This window comes from Panthera pardus, unplaced genomic scaffold (assembly GCF_024362965.1).
Source record: "Panthera pardus isolate Hobbes unplaced genomic scaffold, ASM2436296v1 HiC_scaffold_10, whole genome shotgun sequence".
Taxonomy (NCBI): domain Eukaryota; kingdom Metazoa; phylum Chordata; class Mammalia; order Carnivora; family Felidae; genus Panthera; species Panthera pardus.
Genome location: NW_026526655.1, coordinates 96,557,423 through 96,582,245, shown reverse-complemented (window position 1 = coordinate 96,582,245; position 24,823 = coordinate 96,557,423). Strand labels below are relative to the sequence as shown.

Genomic DNA, 24,823 nt, shown 5'->3' with positions numbered 1-24,823 from the left:
CACATTCACATTTCCAAACAATTCATTCAAAGCATTGGCAAAAACCACCTGAAGTAGGCTTATCTGGTAAGGATAACTTTCCCCTTTGCACCCCATAATATTTTGTTAATAACACCACTCTGGCACTTAAGTTTCTTATAATATAATATCTTTATAATGGAGAAAATAACATCTGTGTCACAGACAGCATGACTGCTTCCTTTAATAAAGAATGTGTCTGACACTCATCAGGGCTTAATAAATGACAGGTGTCTTTATTATGATGCTGTTCCTTCTTACTATGCTGTTATCATTATTATTATTTATCATATCAACCCCTGCTCTCTTGGAACTTGAAAGCAGAAAACGAGACTGTGGTTTTCATTTTTGCATTCCATGCAACCCAGCACAGCACCGTTCTCAGGCATTTGATGACTTAATGTTAACTGAAACTTTCTAGGGTTACCATATGGACTAAATTTTTTGTGCCTGAAAGAGAAAATTGGTCATCAGACTTGTAGAAGGAACTTGCTCCTCCTGAAAGTAGCTGCAATTGCTTTAAACTATAACTTCCCTATAATGGTTGTTCTCTGTGAGGTTCTGGGAGATAGTTCAGAAATGAGCTGAATGTGAAAAAGTCTGACTAGGTCCCAATCGATATGAAAATAACACTAAAAGACCTTAGCAGATAGCATATGTTAACCTTCTGTGCATTAGGGACAGTTCTATGTCCTTGATACATGTTAGATTTTACTCTTAAAAACTTACAAATGCATATTTTTTTTCATGTTTTACAGGTAAGGAAACTGAGGTCATTTAGAGAGATTATAATTTTGGCCCAAATCACATCAATAGTAAATGCTATGGGAGTGTGACCCCAGATCTGTAAGACTCCCAAGTTTGAACCCTTAACCACTGAAACATACAATTTTAGTAACACTCTGAGTTCACAATCCATTTAGAAGCCACAAACTTACCTCCAGCAGTAAGTGCTATGACTTCTTTCCAACATCTTCCCACACAGCATAAACTGATTCGTTTCCCTCCCTTTTCCTCAACTCTCCTACCTGAGTTACCTGAGAATCTAGTTACTGGCATCTTCCTTAATGAACTTTGTAGGTTACATTCTCGAAAGCAGTGTGAAACAGCCATGCCCTGAGAAGAGCAACAAATTTGTAAGAGCCAACCTGCTGACCGGGAAGTCTGAGCAGAAGGGGGCATGTGCAAACAGAGTTTACATAGGTGGAAGAATAGAATATCCAGGAAGCAACTGCAGTCAGAGACAGCAGCCCTCAGTACTACTTCACTGCAGCAAGAAGGCCTTTCAAACACCCGCATTCTGCGCCCTTCAAACTATACCTGCAAGAACTCCACAGGACAAAAGCATCAGATATTTGAAAAGAAGATGCCTGTTGGCCAGGCATGAAATGCACAGTTCTGCAGAAAAACAAACAAACAAACAAAACAAAAAACAAAAAACTAGGGGGGCTTGGAGCACAGACCCTATTCTCTAAAAGCGCTCCCCAGGAAATACCTATTGGATGAATGAATGAATGAATGAATGAATGAATGGTGGGCCCTACATTAGAGAGTTGTGGGGAAGACTGATGACCCTGAACCAGGCTGACATTAACCATCATCACCACAATGCCAAAATCTCTGTTCCGTTTACATCTCTCACATTAAACAGGGAAATGTGAGCAGTATGCCTCAGGTTGGGATCCACTGCACCTCCCTCTTGACTTCATCATTTTGAAACCTGAAGCTGCTGAAGTCTGTCAGAGGAGTGCCAATTAGGTCCATCTAATTTCCCAAATATACGTATATTTTTTATGTGTTTTTCATTGACATACAAGTTCTAAACTAAACTGTAAACGAAAATGTTATAATTTCTAAGAATGAAAATAATATATGGCAATGCCAAATACAGAGTAATGGGCTTTGGTAAACAAATTCTCCAGCAAAAAACCTAAGGAGAAAAAAAGGACACTCACAAAACCTACCCATCTAAAAGTTCCCACAAAGCCACATGGTACTAAACAGTAAAAAGCTACTTTGGTCATCTCCATTTCTTCCTAGTAACAGACCTTGCCCTGTGATTACCTCCTTGGCTTATCGGTTAATCTGGTCGTACCCACAGCCAGCCTCTGGCCATAATAAGCTCTCAATGATATACTACCTTGCTTGCAAAACTTTGAAGAAAACGTTTCAAAATGACAAGGAAGAGTATTATCAAGATGTCTGAAGTGCCAACCAAATTTTATAACTATCAGCCAGCATCCTAAAAATCATTTTTGGCGAAAAGTCATGAATGATATTCACAGCCCAGAAGTGAGAAAAGGCTTCCGTCCATGCTTAAGGAGGCGATGAGAAAATGAACACATCTACGTGAAGCCTTCACACGCATTCTCCCTGCAGATGATAAAAAGCAACACTGCCACTTATCCACCTGAGATATCCTCAGTTCTCAAAATAATGGGTGAAAATGATCAAAACCTTAATTGTCTTCATACGGCTCAGACAAGGTACATAAACTCATTTTTTTATGCTCCCAGCACAGAAAATTGCTTCATTTCTAGAGTAAATATATACTAGAAACTTGCGGATATCTCAAGAATGCCTTGTAGCTAAAGAAAGTAACATCACTGCCTACTCATTTGGCTTAATTTGCTAGTCTCTCAGCAACTTCATGCTTACGCTTCCAACCCCTTTTAGATCCTAGGATGAGGCAACAGTCCAGAACCCTGGAAAGTCGCCGTCTCCAGCAGCCAGCAGTTTACTGAGCCACCATGGTCCCAGGATGGACTTTCTTCCCAGGATGCCTTCCTGGGAATGTGCATGTCCCATGCATTCCACTTATCTTCTCTAAGCTACATTCCAGTAACTAAGCTTCATAAGCTTCTTCTGAATTGTTTATTCTGTGTTCTAAAGCTCCATCCGCTGTTGAGATGATTTGCAAGATTCCTTTTCTTTTTTGTTAAGCAGGATTGGTGAGTATTACCGGGCCTTTAGGTGGAATCACTGCTATTTAAAATTCCTGCTGCCGAGATTAAAGGAGATAAAGCCTGTGAAAGCCTTTTGTAAACTGTAAAGTCCTGCTCATATGTAGTGTGCTGTTATAATATTAGCCATAATAGCAATAACCCCAATCCAGTTGTAACACAGGCTTTAAAATGATAATAAGCATTTGGGTCTTGTCTTTGCTGCATTCCCAACGGGGGCCTACACTGGTGCCCAGCAAGGGGAAGCCTCTCGAAGAAAGTTTTGTTTGGATGCATAAACGAATGACTCTAAAACATCACATACTTGTCCAAATTAATGTCCACAGGCAAAACGAAGCTAGGCATGACAATTTAGATAATGAAAATACTTGGCAAAAATACTGTGGTGCTGAAAAGAAATACTGCAGAAAAAGTTCTTCTAAAGATAATTCCTTCAGTAATGAAATCTGGCCCTTTGCAATCAGTATTGGGGAGGGCAGGGCGTGGTGGTACAGGTTGGGGCAGGTATTTCCATTAGTCCTGAAAATTTGCCCTAGTTCAGGATAGCTTACAGGAGGAGGCTGCCATCCCAGAAAAAGCCTAGGGTAATGAGTATGAGGGGGTTAAAAGGAAAAAACAAAACAGAACAAAACACAAAAGGAGCAAAGTCTATCCCAGCAATGGGCTTATTTTCAGGCTCTTTCCAGGGGTGGAAATGACCGAATTCTCTGTGGGAGAATTTTAGAAGCATTTTAGAAAATGCTTTTAGATGCATCTGTGCTAATCACTCTGGTCATTGAAGGGTTGATCTATTTAAGGACCTGTATGCAGGAAAGGGTGTGGGAAAGAGGTGGAGGATGAAAATAGAAAGGAAGATGGTAGTGTCCAGGAACTGGGGACTCATTTATCCTACTCAACTGAAGCCTTGAAAATAAGAAGGGAAACTCTGGAGTAGCAGCTGATTACTCAGGAAAGCAAAGGCTGGCACCGAATTTAACCCCAGAAGATGAGGATATCCTAACACCCTTTTTATCTAAGGGGCCGGGTGGGGTCTAGAGAAGAGAAGGAAGAGAGCCTGCTACCTGGGCGGTCTGCAGGGCTCCAGCGGTAGGGAGGGCCTCTGCATCAGCGGCTGCTAAGCTCCAGAAAATATCGTATTTCTGCCCATCAATCAGCATTAAGCTGCTTTGGGGGCTGAGCTTTCGGCACTGGTAGTTGCCAGTAGCAACAGGGCACACACTCCTCACTCCTGGTGAGCTGGGGCGGCAGCAGCAAGGGAGGGGGCGGTCAAGGCTAGAGGCTGTGAGCTTGGCAGACAGGGTCGGGAATCCACTGGTGATGTGGGAGGGGGACGGGTACCAGGTAGAGGCGGGCGTGCTCTGCAGGGGCCAGCCCAGGTAGCGGACCAAGCCACTGGCCTGTGTGGGTGGGAAGTTTTGGGGTTTCTGGTGGCACAGCAATGCCCTTGCCAACCTCAGCAGCCTGCCGTCCAGCCTGGAAATGTCTCACTCTGCTGGCATCTGTACAAGAGAGTCAAGGCCGAGAGGGCAGAAGCCAAGCTGGTACTGCTCGTGGGTGGGTTGGGGTTCTAAAGATCCACCCCCTCACCCGCCACCCCTCCACCCTTCAGAAGTCTCTGGAGAATGCCAACGTGGAATTATGTCTGCACGTGTGAGTGTTTTCGTTTGCACTTCCAGCACAAAAGCGAGGCCCCACAGGTGGAAAGGAGGTTGTGCGTGCGTGTGTGTGTGTGTGTGTGTGTGTGTGTGGTGCTCGGACTGCGTGTGAACCGTGAGATGGCTGAGGCACACGCACGCGGCTCCCACCCGCCGTCCCGCCTAGGGCGTCAGGGGTGTCTGGTCTCAGGCACTTGGGGAAGAGAGCCAGAACCGCGCGCCACCTCCCCGAACTTCTCCCCCTGCCGTCGGGATCCGGTAAGGTGGGAACGAAGGGCAACGGAGAGGGAGGTGGAGGGCAGAGGTAGACCCATGAGAGCACAGGAGCGGGCACGGATGCAGGGAGCCCTTGGGCACCAATAGGAAGGACGGAGCTGAAAGGCCAGTGGACAGGCCCGGGCTTCGGGCGCAGGGGGCGCGCCTGCGAGGGGCGAGGGCTAGCGTCTCCTTACCTGGCCTGTGCTGGAGCATTTTGCAGCGGGGCGGGGGCGGGGTGGGTGCCACCCTCCCTGGGGGCCGACCCTGCAGTGCTGTCACTTCGGGGGGCAGCCAGGCGTTGGCCGCAGAACCCGGAGTTGACAAACTTGCCAGGTCCGGAGCGCGCAGAGGTGGCCCGGGCCACGCACGCCGCACAGCCCACGGCAGCCGGGACACCGCGCGCTCCCAGGAGCTCTTCCGCTTTGTTGTGTTCCACTGGTCTCCCCGCGCCTGCCTCTGGGTGTCTCCGCGCCCTCCCAGCAATGGGACGTTTCGCCCGCGTTCCGGGAGGCCCCTCGGGTCTGCGTGCCACTTTCCTCCCTGAGGCGCGTTAAAGAGCTGCCCTGGAGCGCCTGGCGGGGCTGCGCAGTGCGCTCCTACCGGGCGGCTCCGGCCCGCAGATTCCCGCCCCCCACCTTCTCCCCCTCCCCGCCCCTCCGCGGCACCCCCATCAGAAGCTGCTTAGGATCGGGCTGTCAAATCCAGCCCATCTGCTGCAATCATAATCAGTCTCAACCGAACGGTTCTGACAAATCTCCGCCTGGAGCCGGAGTTGGGGAAGCCGGTGGGCGAGGGGCGGGGAGGGGAGGAGGGGGCCACAGGGGCGAGGGGGCGACAGGGGCTGAGCTCTGGGAGAGAGGGGCCTAGAGGCTTCCATTGTCTGTCCCAAACAGAGGAACTGAAATGGGAAATGGGGATCCCCAAAGCGAAATACTGTTTTCCTTTCCCAGTTCCTAGTAAGAAAAATCAATCCACCCTGGCAGGCCCTGGCATACCCCACCCCCATCCCAAGCCACTGCCTGCTGTGTCTGGGTGGAACGAATTTCTGCTAATGAACTACACAAACAGGTCCTGTAATCTTATCATCAGGCTGACCCACAGACTGGCAGAGATACCCAAAGTATTGTAATTGGCAGGTAAGAGCTAGAACTAACAGCCATTTGTCTGGAGTCAGAAGTTGATTCTCAAGTACATTTGGAAATAAAGCTTACAGAGGGAGAACCGGCCTGTCAGTGGCAAAGAAGCACAGCCCTTCCAGTCGTGTTGGCATTTCGGGAGATAAAAGGAACATTTGTTCTGGACAAGAAAATACTGAACTTAGCCCCAGGTTAGAGCTTAAAGAATTTTCATAATTTTTTTCCCATTTTCTCGTGAAAATGCTTTTTAAAGAAAATCTATTTTAACAGAAAGTGATAACTTCGAAAAATGATTTTTCCAAACTAGTTTCTTCTACAGATGAAATAAGGTGCTATACTTTGAAGTATTTTAATGTGCCACTTCAGTATAACCACACATAGATCTACTGGTTATACCCTTACAAAGAAATAAGGCAAAAGTTTTTAAAAATCAGTGAAAATAACAGTGGTCCTACATATACATAAACAACTCTTAAAGCATCAAGAATACAACCAGCAGGATTGTGTATGGTTTTGTACATTCTTCTCAAGTGCTAGAAAATGTTCAGTTGCCCTGAAGGACGGTAGTTATTGGGGAGAATAATTGGTTGGATAAACACATCACCAGTTGAAAAGCTGAAGGGGAAAATTTTAACCCATTTATTCGGATAGGTATAAGAGCTATGCAAAAATAAGTATACTGTGAAAATTTAACACAGTTTGAAACTGGTGCTCAAAAGCATTCTTTTGCTTTGTGCTGTCGGTGAGAAATGTGGGCATGCCACATTAAGTGCCCACTTGTCTAGGCAGATACTGTGTCTTCTACTTTTCTTATAGCCCAGTGGTGCTTACAATAGCAATATGTAGCTATGGGCTGATGGTTTGGAATTCTAATTTACAGGTCAGGATTAAAATCATATATATCACTGTGACTTGCTTGATAGGTGAGGGGAAAAGAGGCTCAAGTGTTACTTTTCCCAGTATGTAAATAATCTGAAGTCAAGTACAGCTTCTGATCAGATTTTAAGACATTTTTATCAATATTTAAACATCTGAAGTTTTTCATTGTCAATTTGTTTAATGTGTTATTAATATTAAGACTTTTAATTAAAAGATTCATCAACACGGTGCCAAGAAATAAGGATTTCTGAAGAAGTCCTCTCCATCAGAATCAACTTTCATGCTGGTGACTAATTTAAAGAACAGTGTCCAGGAAACTGCTGTTGCCCAGGGGAGAAAAGAGCTAAGCTGAGAGACGCCAGGCTGCAGGCACCATCGTGGGTTCTGCTATGTCCTTCTCTCAAGTTGGTCGTTTCAATTGCATCAGGGCCAAGCAATTGGCCATAGGCATAATGGGTGGTCCCAACCTCCAATTCATCAAGTCCTTGGTTCTAACTTCAAAATATATCCTGTCTAGTTCTTTCAATTACTTATATGAGTGAAAAAAAATCACACAAATATTTTTGACTTTATGGAACTTACATTCTGGAGGGGAAGAACGACATTCGGAAAGAATACATAAGGAAATCGTATTCTCTGTTATAAGGTAATCAGTGCTATGGAGACAAAGCAAGGAAGGCTGAGCAGTATCCACGTTTAAACAGAGAGCTCAGTGAAGGTCTCACTGAGAATCTAAGTGTAAGTGCATGATTAAAAGAGGTGAGGGAGTAGGGAAGCCATGCAGGTGTCAGAGATAAGATGTTGGTACAGTGGCCCTTAGGATTGAGCCCAGTGAAGACACTGCAGGGGGGTAGTAGGGATGGAACAGGGCGAGTACAGAGGGTTAATGGAGATGGTCTGAAAGGACAGATCACTGTGTGAGACCTAATGGGCCAATTTAAGGACTGGCTTCTACCCTAAGGGATATGGAAGGACAGGGACACAGAGGGTTTTGAGGAGAGAAGTTTCACAATCTGACTTTTGTTTTAATGGACCATTCTGACTACTATATTGTAAATTACAGGTGGAAAAGGAGGGAGGACATGGGAAAACCTGTTATTAGGCTACTCTTAGACTCAACGTGAGAGAGGATAGACAGGGCCATGGCAAGATGGATAATGAGAATTGGTGGCAATTTAGGATTGTTTTGAATTTAGAGCCAATAATATCTGCTCAGGACAGGGGATTGGGAAAAAAAAAGAAACAGAAGTAAAGAATAACTCCAAATGTTTTGCCTTAGCAACCAAAAAACATAGAGTTGTTATTAACTGAAATGGGGAAGCCTATGGGAGGAGCAAATTTTGGTGGAAGGAACAGGGATTCAGTTTTGGATTTGTTAAGACTGGGATACTTATGAAATTAAACTTTAAATATAATTAAAGATCTTAGAATAGTTCCTAGACTTTGGTAAAGGCCATATGTTTGTAGCGGTGGACCTTGTGTTAGTGAAGTTTGTATTGGGTGTCACAGTTATTATTGATGTTTACCAACCAAAAGGAGATATTGATTTAAGTATCTGAATAAACATTCAAGGATTGTGTTCAGGGGACAATTCTTACATGGAGATGTGAATTTGTAAGCTATGTAATATATACATAGTTAAATCCATCACATCAAGTAGGCCATTAAGGCTGTGAGTATAGTTAGAAAAGAGAAGACATTTGAGAATGGAATCCTGAGTCATTCCAACTTTAAAAAGCCAAGAAGATGAAGACCAATGAGTAGAAGAGACCATCCTAAGGGGCAGCTTGGGAGAGAAAGTAAACTAGGAGTGTCGGCTTCTCTAGAAACCTAGTAAAGAAGATATTTCAGTAAGGAGGGAGTCATCTGTGAGCCACAGTCTCCCAATATGATTGGCATTGCAGAAAACTCAAAGAAAGGGGCACATGGGTGGCTCAACTGACTCATGATTTCAGCTCAGGTCATGTTCTCACAGTTGGTGAGTTGGAGCCCCTGCATCTTACTCTGTGCTGATAGCATTGAGCCTGCTTGGGATTCTTTCCCTCTCTCTTTCTGCTCCTCCCTGGCTTGCACTCTTTCTCTCTCTCAAAAATAAATAAACACTTAAAAAAAAAAAAAAGAAAGAAAGAAAACCTAGGGGCGACTGGGTGCCTCAGTTGGTTAAGCGTCCAACTTCAGATCAGGTCATGATCTCGCCTGAGTTCGAGCCCCGTGTCGGGCTCTGTGCTGACAGCTCAGAGCCTGGAACCTGTTTCAGATTCTGTGTCTCCCTCTCTCTCTGACCCTCCCCTGTTCATGCCCTGTCTGTCTCAAAAATAAATAAATAGAAGTTAAAAAAAATTGAAAAAAAAGAAAACCCAAAGGAAAATAGAAGAAAACTATGAGAATATTCATCAAGGTTATTGGATAACTTGTCTAATGTCTACTTATAATACTACATCCAAGGTATCCTAGCACCCAGGCAAAGATGAGGTGCATGAAAAATATTCAGTGTATGCTGGATTAAGTAATGAATCAACCAAAGGACTAAATGCCTTATGCTGCAAAGTATTTCTCAAATTATGGACCGAGGATGATTTTGGAGAGGTCTTCTGTTCTCTAAGTCAAGAAATATTGATGTAGGACAAGGTTTATAAGAGGGAATAGATTGGGAAACATGATGTGTTTCCCATTTATTAAGCAATGTCAATAGACAAAGACTTCTAGCCCGTAAGTCTCATATCAAATATTTTCTCCAACCATATTTGATAAAATTTAAGTTATTAACAAAGAAATAACTCACATACATACAGAAGTGAAAAAATACACTTCTGTAAGTAACCTTACAACTTGAGACAACAACCCACTTAAAATAAGCAAAAGATTCAGAAATAAACTTTAGCAAAAAAACATATATATATAAATAATAATTTTTAATAAATAATTTTAATAAATAATTGCATGAAAAGTTGCTCATCATCATTAGTCACTGGATAAAAGCAACTTAAAATCACAAAGGAAAAGAGATATGCACCCCTAGATTTAGTGCAGCATTATTTACACGAAAAGATATGGAAGCAAGTCAAGTGCCCAAGTTGTCAACTGTCAAGGGTCAACTGTATCTATAAAAGGTAACAACATACATGAATCTCTTCATGGCATTATGCCAAGTGAAAGAGTATCATACGTTCTGACTGGCTTCTGCTTTATTCTGTTTGATTCTAAAACACTCTAGAGACAAAAAGCAGATCCATTTTTGCCTGAGGCTGGGGATAGAGATGGGACAGACTACAAAGATGCACAAGGCAAGTATGTAGTCAGAAATATTCTATATCATGATTGTGGGGGTGTTTACAAAACTGTCAAACTCATCAAGTTATATACTTAAAAACCGGTGATTTTTATTGTATAAGTTATAAGTTATAACTTAATAAAAAGATTTTTAAAAAAATTTTGTTTTTAAGTTATCTCTACACCCAATGTGGAGCTTGAACTTGCAATCTTGAGATCGTTACATGCTACACTGAGTGAGCCAGCCACGTGCCTCCTTAATAAAAAAAAAATATTTTAAAGAATCAAGAATTTAAAGTGAGTACGGTTTGCTTGTTTGTTTGTTTTTGTTTTCTTTTTGTTTTTGCTTTATTTTAGTAGGGGAATTTTAGTGCTTTCCCATTTGAGAAGAGGAAGCTTACTTCAGAAATAACACCAGTTCACAATCCCCAATGAAATAACTGATTCAAGTAAGGATCATCAATAGATACTGAAAGATGGTAAAGAACAGGAAACTGAATATTCATATTTTAACAAATATCACTCCCTAATGTTTGCTAATTGCTAAGGGAAGAATTTATATTATACAAGGGAGAGATCACCTGCCATGTTCCTCCTTGTATGATGCCATATGAGAGCGTAAAACATTGCTTACGGAGTTTTTATTGCAAAGAAACATGTTCAACCTGAATCCAAGCAAGTCTTTTGACATAATTTTTAGCTTACATGAAATATGCAACCTAGAGAATTAGATAAATGACACCATAAGGAAACAATGAGGCATATGCAGGATAAAGGATGCTCCTGACTTTTCAAAAAGCCAGTGTCTATGAACAGAACAAAGTAGGAAGACTAAAATAGATTAAGCAAGGTAGGGCATAACTAAGTGAAAGTAATGCGATTGGTCTTTCTCCAAAATGAACAGCTATGAAGACATTGTGGGAACAACTAGACAAATGTAAGTCAGGCTGGTATTAGATAAGAGAAGTTTCATCAGTTTTGCTAAGGGTAAACATGATATTGTAGTTAAAAAAAATTTTTAACATTTATTTATTTTTGAGACAGAGAGAGACAGAGCATGAACGGGGGAGGGTCAGAGAGAGGGAGACACAGAATCTGAAACAGGTTCCAGGCTCTGAGCTGTCAGCACAGAGCCTGAAGTGGGGCTCAAACTCACGGACTGCGAGATCATGACCCGATCCAGTCGGCTACTTAACCAACTTATTTATTTATTTATTTATTTTAACGTTTATTTATTTTTGAGACAGAGACAGAGCATGAATGGGGGAGGGGAAGAGAGAGAGGGAGACACAGAATCCGAAGCAGGCTCCAGGCTCTGAGCCATCAGCCCAGAGCCCAACGCGGGGCTCGAACTCACAGACCGCGAGATCGTGACCTGGCTGAAGTCGGACGCTTAACCGATTGCGCCACCCAGGCGCCCCAAGTCAACTTATTTTTGACCAGAGCAAAGGCAAGACAATGGGGCAGAGATAGTCTCTTCAACAAACGGTGTTAGAACAGGATATTAATCATTCAATTAATCTAGAAACAGACTTTACACCCTTCACAAGAATTAACTGAAATGGATCACAGGGCTAAATTTAAAATACTAAACTATTAAACTCTTAGCTGATAACCTAGGGGAAAACCTGGATGACCTTCAGTACAGTGATACTTTTTAGATACAACACCAAAGATATAATTTATCAAAGAAATAATTGAAAATATGGACCTTATTACATTTAAAAACTTCTTCTCTGTGAAATATAATATCAAGAAAATGAGAAGACAAGTCACAGATTTGGAGAAAATATTTGTGAAAGATACATCCAATAAAAGACTTACCTAAAATATACAAACCATTAAAACTCAACAATAAGAAAACAATGCCATTTAAAAAAGGGCCAAAGACCTTAAAAGATACTTTACCAAAAAAGATACACAGATGGTAAATAATCATAAGAAAAGATGCTCCACACCATGTCATCGAGGGAATGTGAATTAAAACAATAATGAGATACCACTTTATACCTGCTAAAATGGCCAAAATCCAGTGACAGCACCCCCTGGGGGCAAGGATGTGGAGCAACAGGAACTCTCATAGGTTGTTGGTGGGAATATAAAATAGTGGAGCCAATTTGGAAAATAGTTGGATAGTTTCTTACAAAACCAAACATACTCTTACCATATTGATCCAGTAATTGTGTTCTTTGGTATTTACCTAGAAGAGCTGAAAACTTAGGTCCACATAAAAACCTACACATGGATGCTGACAGCATCTTTATGCATAGCTGCCAAAACTTGGAAGTAACCAAGATGTCCTTTAGCAGATGAATGGATAAACTATAGTACATCCAGACAAGGAATATTACTCACCACTGAAAAAAAAAAACAATGAACTATCAAGCCATGAATAGCATGGGGATACCTTAAATGTATATTACTAACTGGAAGAGCCCAATGTGAGAAGAATATATGCTATATAATTCCAACCATATTACGTTATGGAAAAACCAAAACTATGGAAACAATTTAAAAATAAAGTCAGTGGCTCCTAGGAGTGAGGTGAGGGGGAGAGATGAATAGGCAGAGAGATGAACAGGAGGAATCTGATGGAAGTGAAAATACCCTGCATAATATTATAATGATGGATATGCCATTATCATTTGCCTGAACCCACAGAATGAACACCACCAAGAGTGAACCAAAGGTAAACTATGGCCTTGGGTTGATTATGACATGTCAATATAGGTTCACTGTTGGTAAAAATGTACCACTCTGGGGATTAATGTGGATAATGGGGGAGATTGTGCATGTATTGATACAGAGGGAATATGGGAAATCTCCATACATTCCCCTCAGTTTCACTGGAAACCTAAATCTGCTATTTAAAAACTAAAGTCTAAAGAAAAAAAAAAAACAAACAAACAAACAAACAACAACAACAAAAACCTCTTAATATAAAAAGCCAATCTATAAAACTTTTTGAAGCATGCTCTGGATTAAGACTTTCTACTTCAGGTTGGGAAGTAAAATGAAGTACATTGAATCTCTGTGGGGAAAAAAAAAAACATTACCGTGAAGAAAAAGAAGTCAAGGCACAGTTTAGAATAATCTTTTTTGAAAAATATATATCCTAATATGAATCCTATCCCAACTTTTAAGCTAATCTCAAAGGAAAGAGATAATTCAAACTGAACTTTCAACTTTTCTAAAAAAATAATGATAAAACCACTGGATGCATTTAAAGCAGTGATCACAGAAAAATTAACAGCACAGTTAACAATAAAAATTTGAAGATATAAATAAATTCTCAGCTCAAAAGGCCAAAAAGGGAAACTTAATCAGTGAAAGCACAGGAAGGAGACAAGGATAAGAGCAACATGTACTGAAGTAGAGAACAGAAAAGCAATAAATACAGTTAAGAAATCAAAATCCGTCTTGTTTCTTTTAAACAGATCACTACATAACTTAATCCAAAGCTGTCAAGGCAAAAAGAAAGCACAAATATGCAAGATAAGATATGACTATAGGAAATAACCACTGAAATAGAAAGAAAAATTAAGAGGGGACTAAACAGATCTCATCTCTATGCAACTAAATTTGAAAATACACATAAAATGGAGTAAGTCTTCGGAAAAGATTTTACTGAAGTTGGTTCTATTCAGGATAGAAAACTTAATCAGACCAACTTTTTTAAAAAAGCAATAGAGAAAGCAATTAACTCTCAAGATTAGACCACTCCAAGATTCCATATTGTTTTTCCAGAACATGAAAAATGAAGGAAAACCTGGTAATTATTTTTATAAGGCAAGTATATCATTAACAGTTACTATGGACTGAATGCTTTTATTCACAATAAATTCCTATGCAGAGAGCTTACCTCCCAATATAACAGTATTAGGAGGTGGGGCCTTCGGGAGGTGGTCAGGATTAGATAAGACTGTGAGCATGAGCCCTCACTAATGGATTACTGCTCTCATAAGAATCATGAGACAGCCTACTTCCTCCCTCAGCTCTCCACTGTGCAAGGATACCAGGAGGATGAGGACACAAGAAGTCAGTGGTCTACAACACAGAAGAGGGCCTTCACAAGAAGTCAACCATGCCAGCATGCTGATTGCAGACATTCAGCCTCCATAACTGTGAGAAATGAATTTCTTTTGTTGATGAACTAGCGAGTTTATGGTATTTTGCTGTAGCAGCCAAAACTAAGAAAACAATTTAATCTGATTAAAGACAGTTAAAAAGTATGATAGCCCAATGTCACTATATATCAATGCAAAAAATGCTAAATAAATACAAGCAAAATGATGCAAGACTACATTAAAAAATATACCATGACCAAAAGCCACTTGCATCTGGCTCAATATTAATATACCACATCACTAAATCTAATGAGAATAACCGCATGAGTCTCTGCACAGATATTTTTAAAGCCTTTGACAAAATTTAACTCCTTCCCTGATAACAACCCAAAAATATAGGATTCTATGTATATTTTCTTCACATAACACACATACACACACACACACACACACACACACACACACACACACACACACACATGCCCTCAATGTTCACACCAGTATCTTAGAGAAATACTTGAGGCATTTCTAGTAAAATCATGAACAAGGCAAGGCTGCCCACTGTCCCTACTACTATTCAACATTTTAGTGTCATCAATGCAGTCATACAACATAAATCAAATGGGAGCTAAGAATTAGAAAAAAATAAATGCAAACTATATTTTCAGATGACATGATAGTACGCCTGAAAAAATAATGCCAATCAATGATAAAATTAATCCAAACAATAAAAATTCAGGTTCAATAAAATTAATATACATAAATCAATCACCATCTTATATACTGTTGGGGGGTATATTGTTCTAGAAAACCTCATTTACATTAGCAACCAAGACAATAAAATATTGAGGGAAAATCATAAGAAGAAATGTATAAAACCTGCATGAGGAAAGCTTTAAAATGCCACGAATCATGAAAGCAGACTTGAAAAAATAGAAGACCTTCACTCTGCTATGATACAATGACTCAGTATTATAAAAATGTCACTTCTCTCTAATTGAATTTATAAAATTAACATAATTCCAATAAAAATACCAACAAGATTTTTTTGGAGCTAGACAAGTTACTACTGAAGTTCTTACAAAAAGTCTTGTAAGAATAGCCATTAAGAAAAGCTGGAACGAGAAATATAGTTTACTGTGGAGCAAACAAACTATAAATCTCCTGTAATAAAAAAAAAGTCAGGCACTGGTGCATGGATAGACAAATAGGGTAGGAACAGATGACAACATCCAGGAAGAGACCTGGGAACACGTGGAAATCCATGATCCACCAAAAACAGCATTTCCAATCACAGGGACAACAGTGGGTTTTTAAATGAAGAATGCTGAACAAATGACTGGCCATTTGACCAAAAAGAGCATTAAATTCACACGTAAACCATACAGAGCACGAACTGCAAAGAGATTCAGAATTTTAATGTAAAAAAAAAAAATGAGGCCATATAAGAAAAACAGAAACAGGTAACTTCTCTATAACAGTGACTCAAAAAGCAGATACAGGAAAAAACCAATAAATTTCAGTGTCTTTTTAGACAGCATGTTATATTTGTTTTTAATGGCTGTTATAACAAATGATCACAAGTGTAGTGGCTTAAAACAACACTAATTTACTGCCTTATAATTTACAGTAAAATTCTGAAGGTCTCACTGGTTTCAAATCAAGGTGTGGGGAGGGCTGCACTGCTTTCCAGAGACTCTAGAGGAGAATCTGTTTCCTTAACTTCTCTAGCTTCTTAGATGCTGTCCACATTCCTTAGCTCCTGGCACTTTAGTCCATCTTCAAAGCCACACTTGTGCAGCTGTATGACCTTTTTTTCCAGCCATATCTCCCACTCACTATAGCCAAGAATGATTCTTAGTTTTGAAGGGCCCACCTGAATAATCCAGGAATACACTTTCCATCTGAGGGCACTTAATTTAATTATAACTGCAAAGTACCTGTTGCCATGTAAGATCATCTATTTACAGATTCTGGGAATTAGAACATGGACATCTTTGGGAGCCATTATTCCTTCTACCACACATAGCAACATGAGCGCACATGCACGTGCGTGCACACACACACACACACACACACACGCACACACAAATAATCAAAAGACTACTGATGTGCTAGGAGAAAATATCTGTTATAAATCTTAAACAAAGACTAATATCCCTAATATACAAATACAAAGAACTCTAAAAGGAAGGGGAAAATCTTAAAAAATTAGTAAAAGTTATGGACGATTGACATGATGTGAAATTGGTCTCTGAGCATATGAAGTGTTCAAGTTTACTCATCACTAGAGAAAAGAAAATGAAAACTACACAGAGCTATAGCTTCTCATCTATTCCATGGTAGAAAATGGAGACATTCAAAAACTTCTTCTGTTGGTGAAACTGTGCATGAACACACATTCTCATATATCGCTAGTGAAAATATAAATTGGTACAAACTTCCTGAAGGAAAATTTGTCAACATCCAAAACACTTCATTTGCATTTACCATTTGAGTGAGCATTCTCAGGTTTTGGAGTTTCCCCTGAAAACACACTTCTAACTATACAAAAATGCATAGGTACCCTGGTTATTCATTGCTGCACTGTTCATAATTTTAGGTTGTTGCTGAAAATGTCTCTGACCTATTATTGCTTTCATAGATTCCTCTTTCCACTTATTTGATGGCTCATCTTTCAGGGTGGATTATAAACTATTTTGTCATCTTTTACAGGCAGTTTCTACACTCTACAGTAGCAATGAATCAATGTTTCCCGATTTTTAAATTATTAAGGTTGGACAATCATTGTTTTGAAAGAAATTTCATTTTGAAATAAAGCTCTCATATAAACTAACACTGTATGACTTATTAATTTTAGATTTGCCCCAGACTGGTATCTATTATACTAATTTCTACTTAGTTCTTACTAAGTTTCTGCGTTTTGTTTTTTGTTTGTTTTGGTTTTATTTTAAAGAAAGAGAGAGAGAGAGAGTGCGAATGGGGGAGAGGAACAGAGAGAGAGATAGAGAGAATTTTAAGCAGTCTCCATTCTCAGCACAGAGCCTGCCACAAATCTTGATCTTACAACCCTGGCATCATGACCTGAGCTGAAATCAGGAGTCAGACACTCAACCACCTGAGCCACCCAAGTACTGCCTAAGTTTCTGTTTTATCACAGCCAGTCTTAATCAGATAATTTTGGTTTCTTCAATAATTAAACCTCTGTGGCCAGGGCTGAATTGAGCCCAGCTACTCAAAGCAAGATTCTACTGGACTTCCCACACTCTTTTACTGACAACTGAGCAGACCCTTGTTCTAGGATAGCATTATCATCATTAATAAAATATGTACATAGAATGTACTTAAGGAGTGCCTGGTTACTCTCCTGGGGCTTGGTAACAATACAAATAAATACATACCCATGCTCTATCAATCATTCTACTTTTAAACTTGAATGGCTTTACATTAGTAAAGGTACTCATTCAACCATCATTTATTAAGTAGTTATTATATCAGACGCTGCGCCAGATTTTTAAAATCAAGTTTATGGTTTTCAAGCTAAAAAAGAAAAGGTGTATAACTTCAATTTTTAACAGCTAATTTTGTGTATTTTTTGTTTGTATTCAGATCCTGTCTTTACATTGTCTCCCAAAATCACTGCCTGTATTACTTATGTTAGTATGAACATATATATGTACATATATATGCACACATATTGGTATGTTTATATATGTGTATATATATAACATGTGTATGTCTCTATAATCCCATACATGACTTTCATCAGAATACCTCCCTTTTTATTGGGAGCCTATTAGCAAAGTAGTAACATATGCACAAATTAGGGGGAGGACTCCCCTCCTTCACACATCTGCTTATTTTGCTTATTTTCGTTTGCTTACATCCACCAAATCAGGGCTCAGAGCAGCATCCACACATGTGTGAAATGACTGTGTAAGTGGGATAGTAGAATATATTTAAACTAAATTTGCATGTAGGAAATTCATTATCTCCTCCTCTACCCTAGCATGGGGATAGCTCCTGTGGTTTTCCAACAACCTATACAATGTAATCCAATGAAAGTAATATAAACATGTTTTTGAGAGGAACTCTAACAGAAAATTAATAGTGTGGTATCTTTCTCACTAGATGATAAAAGAATTTTACAAGGATCTTATCAATCCTCTCAGTTTTTACTTGATGAGTTAGGGGTTTAGATTTTTTAATGTTTCTCATCATAGAATCACAGAGAGAATATGTTTACTGAAAAGAACCTAATACCATTCCTGCCTGCATTATAGATGGGGAAATTGGGCTTGCGTGGTATTTAGGACCACACAAGGGATTCAGAGAGAAAACTACAAGTTGGCTGCAAAGTGTCCCCACCCACTTCCCAGACTGCTAGCCACTGGATTGATGGGGCTTGAGGTGCCTGTGGGGCTCAGCACAGCAGCTCTAAGCATGGGGGAGAAGGACACGGAAACACAAAGTCAAATTTGGAACGACCTGCAATGCTTCTTGACATATTCAGGAGCTGGTATGGATGGGGTTGTAAAACAACACAAGAAAGTATAAAAATTCATTCTAGATCAGGAATTGGCACCCACGGTAAAATCTTGCCTATTTTCCTAAAGTTTTATTGGGACACAGTCACACCCACTCACTTATGCACTTCCTGTGGCTGCTTTTGAGTTCCAGCTTCAGAGTTGGGTAGCTGTGACAGGGACCATAAGGATACAGCCAGTAAAGCCAAAAATATTTACTTTCTTGCCCTTAACAAAAACGTTTGTGGACCTCTGCCCTACATAATATTGTCCTCTTACCAGGCACTACAAACATGAATAAATACACTCTAAAAAACACTACTAACAATTATAATTTTGAGTTACACTTTGAAATAACTATGGTAATTAAGTACATGTTATAAATTCTAATGAGCCCTCAAGTTTCTGGTACAAGTTGTTCTACAGCATATACATTCCTATGGAATGTTAGTGACATTCCATTTTTAATAATAAGAATAGGAGGCATTTTAGCTAATTAACTTTTAAAAATTAAACCTAAATTAACTTTTTATAGTCAGTAATAACTACAGCTGAGATTACTTCCAGATAATTAAATTATAATGTTCCTAATGAATGGATCCACTCTAACTTTCTCTACAAAGATAATTATAGTTGCTTATATAGTTTCATTTTGTCCTTTGTGCATACAAGATTATTGTACTTTCCCAAAATGTAAACATGGATTTTTATTGTTAACTATTTATTTTTTAAAGTTTATTATTGTTTTAGAGAGAGAGAGAGAGAGGAAGAGAGCATGAGCAGGGTAGGGGCAGAGAAAGAGGAAGAGAGAGAATCCCAAGCAGGTTCTGCATTGTCAGCGCAGAGCCCAACATGGGGCTCGAACTCCCAAACCATGAGATCATGACCTGAGCCAAAATCAAGAATATAACACTTAACCAACTGAGCGCCCAGGTACCCCAAACATGGATTTTTAAAAATCTATTTTTTTTTTGAATTAAGAATACAACATTTACCAGATTTTTAAAATAGCCTATACAATTTTTAAATTGCAAAATTACTGTTTGGGCAAAATCGTAAATTCGAAGAAGTGTTATGAAAGAAATAGAATTCTGAGACATGTTCTGGAAATATATGGGGCATAAGATAAAGGGAAGAACTATAGCTGAAATTGACATGTAAGGGATTGAAATAAAGTAGAACCATCATAAATTATTAATTTTTAGGAAGTATATTTGGCCACCAGAGAGAATCTGTTCTGTCTTTATACTATTTTTGGCCTGTATATGGAGTCAGGATAGACTAGGTTATATTATGGTAACAAACGATCCCCAGATATCCCTGGATTAAAGTGAAAGCTTATTTCTTCTTCACACTACATGTTGGGAAGGGCCTGTACTCAGTCATTCTATGGCTCCAGTTTTATAATAAACCATCATGCTGAGCACTGATCGCTGCCATGCCAGAACAAAAGAGCACATTGGAGGGTTGCATATCTGTAATTAAATGCTTCAACTTGGAATGTTACTTTTGCTAGCCACTCATTGGCCAGAATGAGTCACATGACCTCTCCAACCACAAGGAAACAGGAGTTGCAATTCTGTAATGTGCCTATAAGGGATAGAACTGGAAATATTTATTAATAACTCATTGAATATTTAATGATTAAGGACTCAAGCTGTGAGCCAAACTAGTTAATTGTCTGTGCTTCACATTCTTCATCTGTAAAATGACACAAACACCAAACCTCATAGAATTGTGAGGATTAAATGAATTAAATAATTGTAAAGTGCTTCAAAGAATACTGATATAAAGTGTTATCAGTGCTTTATTTCAACCTTTGCACTTGCCACACTGCTCTTCAGAGTCAACAACAGAGGAGAGCTGTCTTAGAAATGCTGACTTGGGCCCAGCAGGGATGCCTAGGAAAAGAATTCTGGACAAAAAAAATACATGATCAAATGAAATAAATCAAAACCCTGTATCTTCCTTCAACATACATTGATCCAGGAAGCAGGAGACAAGTCATTAGTGAGGTAATGGTTTAGTTAGCAGAAGTTGGAGGAACAGGGGGATAAAGACACCAAAAACTAATAGCAGGACTTAAGAAATATGAAGGCCAAGGGTGTCTGGGTGGCTCAGTCGGTTGAGCGTCCAACTTTGGCTCAGGTCATGACCTCATAGTTCATGGGTTCGAGCCCTGCATCAGGCTCTGTACTGACTGCTTGCTTGGAGCCTGGAGCCTGCTTCAGATTCTATGTCTCCTTCTCTCTCTGCCCCTCCCCCGCTCACACTTTTTCTCACTCTGTTTCTCAAAAATAAATAAATGTGAAAAACAAAAAAAAATTTAAAAAATAAATATGCAGGCCAGAAGGTGAATAGAGCATGTGAACACGCATGGACATGGTTAGTAGAGGATGCTGGATAGGGCAACTCTACAGTATACATATTTAAGGAATACACTATGTGAATTGAATCTCCCTAATATGCGCTTTACAAAACTTCCATCAGGCTAGAACTGAGAGCAAAATACAAGACTCCAACTACCAAGGGCAAAGCCAAAAATAAAGAGGAGAAATGGGAATGAAGAGGAAGTAAACCAAGAATCAGTGTCCAGGAAATATAGTCAGAGAGCTCCTCCGCCATAGAAACACAGCAAGTGGTGGACTGATGGCAATGTTCATTCCTATCAGAACACCCGTTGCCTCAGCACTGGCAAGTGTGTTTGCTCTGAATCCCTAACCCATGACTGTCCACCCCTGACAACCCATGATGACCATGCATCCATATGCATGCAAACAATCCTGTACTGTTAGGCACCAGATGAAGAGATGAACAGACATTATTCCCTCTTCCACTAGCTTACTGGTTAACAAGAGAGCCAGAGGAGTTATTAACCCACCTATAACATAAATCAGAATGAAGTAAGTTCTGTGCGGCAGTCACATGTCAATTTTGAGGGAGTACAGAAAATGGAGCAGCCCATTTTCAGTATGGAGTCAGAGAATGCTTTCTGGAGGAGATGGCTTTGTAACTGAGTTTTTTTTTTTAATGTTTATTTATTTTTTAAAGAGAGAGAGAGACAGAGCACAAGTGAGGGAGGGGCAGAGAGAGAGAGAGACATAGAATCTAAAGCAGGTTGCAGGCTCTGAGTGTCAGCACAGAGCCCAATGTGGGGCTCGAACCCACAAACTCTGAGGTAATGACCTGAGCCCAAGTCAAATGCTTAACTGACTGAGCCACCCAGGTACCCCATGTAACTGAGATTCTTAAAAGAAGAGGGATAAAAATTTGGAGGATGTAATAAATACCAAAATAATGGAATATCATGAGCAACCATGAAAGTATGGACCGTTTGGACCATTAGGAGTGGGTACAGGATAAATAAGTTTAAAAAATAAAAGGGAGCTTTTTTTCCCTATATATTTCCTATAGAGTCACAAATTCAAAAGATCATAGAGCTGAAAAGGAATTTCAGCTCAAATTCCTGCTTTACAAATCAAAGTCAGTGCCCAAGTGACTTACCTATGGTTACAGAGTGTCAGACTCAAGACTAGAATTCCTACCATAATACTGAAAGTGTATGTTACTTTAAAAGATAAAAGATTCAAGAAAACAAAAATGATTATGAAGCTACTCTTGTGGTTTTTCTGTGAGCATTCTGTATCAGAAGCAAAGTGACTTACGTCTATATGGTTATAAATGATATGAATAGAGTGAAATCGAATTATTCATTAAACCCTAATGTGTCTAATGGAGGGGTCACCACTTGAAGCTTGTATGTGTTTAAGCCAAATAAGAGGAAGCTGCATTCCACAAAGTAGGGATTAATTTTATGGAACTTATTACCCAACAAGAGGTGGGAGAGGTTAGAAATACAAATAGATTTTAAGTGGCTTATATAAATTAATGACAGACTCATCATAGTTAATAAAAAAAAATGCTATGTTTGGGTCATGTTATAAATGTTTGAAGTTAGTATCAAAGAGGCCCTGCTTGCCAACTTTGCCAAAGACAGAGACGGCACTGGGCCATGATGCTCCTTGACAATTTTTGCTTCCATTTGTGAAAGCCTCCAAATGTTGCATTTCGAATGCCATGAGAAACTGCCAGGTTTGTGAATTGAAGATGGATATTCAAGAAGCCAATCTGTAACAATATACGAAGCAAGTCAACTATATCTGAAGTGTCTGCTTCCCAAACAAGTATAAAGGGTATTTTTACGCTCCAACTTTACATGAAGAATCAGGTCTTAGAAATCCCATGAGAAAGTTTTCCTAAGGATTTATCCACACTTTCTTCACTGGTTTGCTCAAATGAGAAGCAGGAAACCTTCCAGACATTTTGAACCTCTGACCTTTTTGTGGTTTTCCCATCAACACATGCAAACCTCCATGCAGCAATTCAAAAATCTCTTCTCACTGCATTATAGCATGGCCGTATATTATCCCTGTATCTAGAACACTTCCCATTTCCAGCCCATTATAAAGGGGTTTAACTGCACGTTCCTTAGGAAAAAGATCTCATTGGTTCATAAATGTAGGAACCCAGTATCATATATACCTATCTGGTTTTTAAAATGATTTTCCCAAGCTGCCCCTAACTGACCCTTCCCAAATGTTTCCAGTTGATGAGTGAATAAGCTTTTGCCTTTCACCCAATCTCAGCTCATGCCTTCTCCTTGATAATATCAGGATATCCACATCTGATGACGGTCTGGGCTAATTCATTTACTCCAATGTCTAGCAGCCATCTGACAGGAAAAATAATCTACACGGTATTTATTGCAAAATCTTCACCATTGTGACAAAGATGAATGCGAACTTCACACCATCATTTTTCAACTGTTATCCAAACTTGAAAATGGTTTTCAAATGTTAACATTAAAATTATGAAGAGGAAGATAATGGTTCTACTTTAAAACTGCTTGGAAATGGAACTTCTATAACAATGCTTTAGCATTGAGCCAGAAAAATAAACTTGCCTACTAACATAGTAAATGGGCCAGAAATAAATCTGTCCAATATGGCGGGGGTTGGGGGTGGGAGCGCATAAAGAAGAGGCAGTGGAATTGAATTTCCAAAATAAATGATCTGAAACTTTTAACGTAGTGTATCTTCAAAAAGCACAGTCTTCTTTTGTGAAATGTGCATATCACTGTCACAATATAGTTGAAACTGGAAAAATCTAGATATGAACCATGAGAAACATCTACAGCACTCTACTTTAATCTCTATCTTCAGCAGAAAATCCGGTAGTTCCATTCACTTTGATGCACTCTATATAAATATTTTCTCATGAGCTTTGTTTCTCCCTTCTAGCATTATCCTCCCTGACAATCTTTGACTTTGGGACTTTAACTGTTAAATTAATAATTGTTCACTTCAGTGATGATCAGAAACTCACTCTCTTCTCCCTCCTGAAGGCAAGAGTAATTGGCCAATAAAAGTTCCACCAAGGTCAGGAATGGCCTAATTTACTTGTAATTATTAATTGTGCTCTGACCTCGTAACCATAAGTAAAGCCCTGGCTTTGGAAAAAAGAAGATGTGAAACAGGACATGGCAATTTAAAAAATAAGAGAATAAAGGCGCACTAGAGAAAAAGAGAATGGATTTTCTAAATTTAAAACACTCTTTACCCTTACTTGAAATAATGATTTATATTCTTTGAGTCCACAAGAGACTAAGCGGATATGCATGATGCAATGCTGGAATTTTAGGTATTTTGCCTAAAGGTTATTAACAATTAGTACCACTGGGGGGAAAAATCATAAAGTTAGAATAAACAACCCTCTCTCAAAGGATGACTGGAACTAGACTTGTAATCTGGTCATAATAAAATATATTGTGTTTATATTAGAACCTCGCATGTTAACAGGAGAATTGACAAACTAGAATAAATCTAATAGGTGGCCATGATTAATTGGGGTCTGAAAAGTAAGTTGTGTGGGGAGGAATGGAAGAACCCACATCGTTTCCTTTTGGAAAAATGAGCACTGAGGCCAAACATGTAAAATGGTCTCCAAATATTTAAAAAAGAGATGGTACACAGAAGAGGAAATAGTCCTTAC

At 39.5% G+C, this 24,823-nt stretch overlaps 1 protein-coding gene across 7 annotated transcripts in view; it reads right to left on the bottom strand.

Annotated features, from left to right (window-relative positions):
- The window catches only part of NCKAP5 (NCK associated protein 5), a 959,339-nt gene that overhangs the window by 567,284 nt on the left and 367,232 nt on the right, over positions 1-24,823 (bottom strand). The window contains exon 1 of one of the 7 annotated variants that reach the window (XM_019454211.2): positions 5,089-5,499. The exons of the other annotated variants lie outside the window; for them this stretch is intronic. The gene's annotated coding sequence lies outside the window, so the exon portion shown is untranslated. Of the gene's footprint in view, positions 1-5,088; positions 5,500-24,823 lie in introns of those variants that run through there. 7 annotated transcript variants of the gene reach the window in all.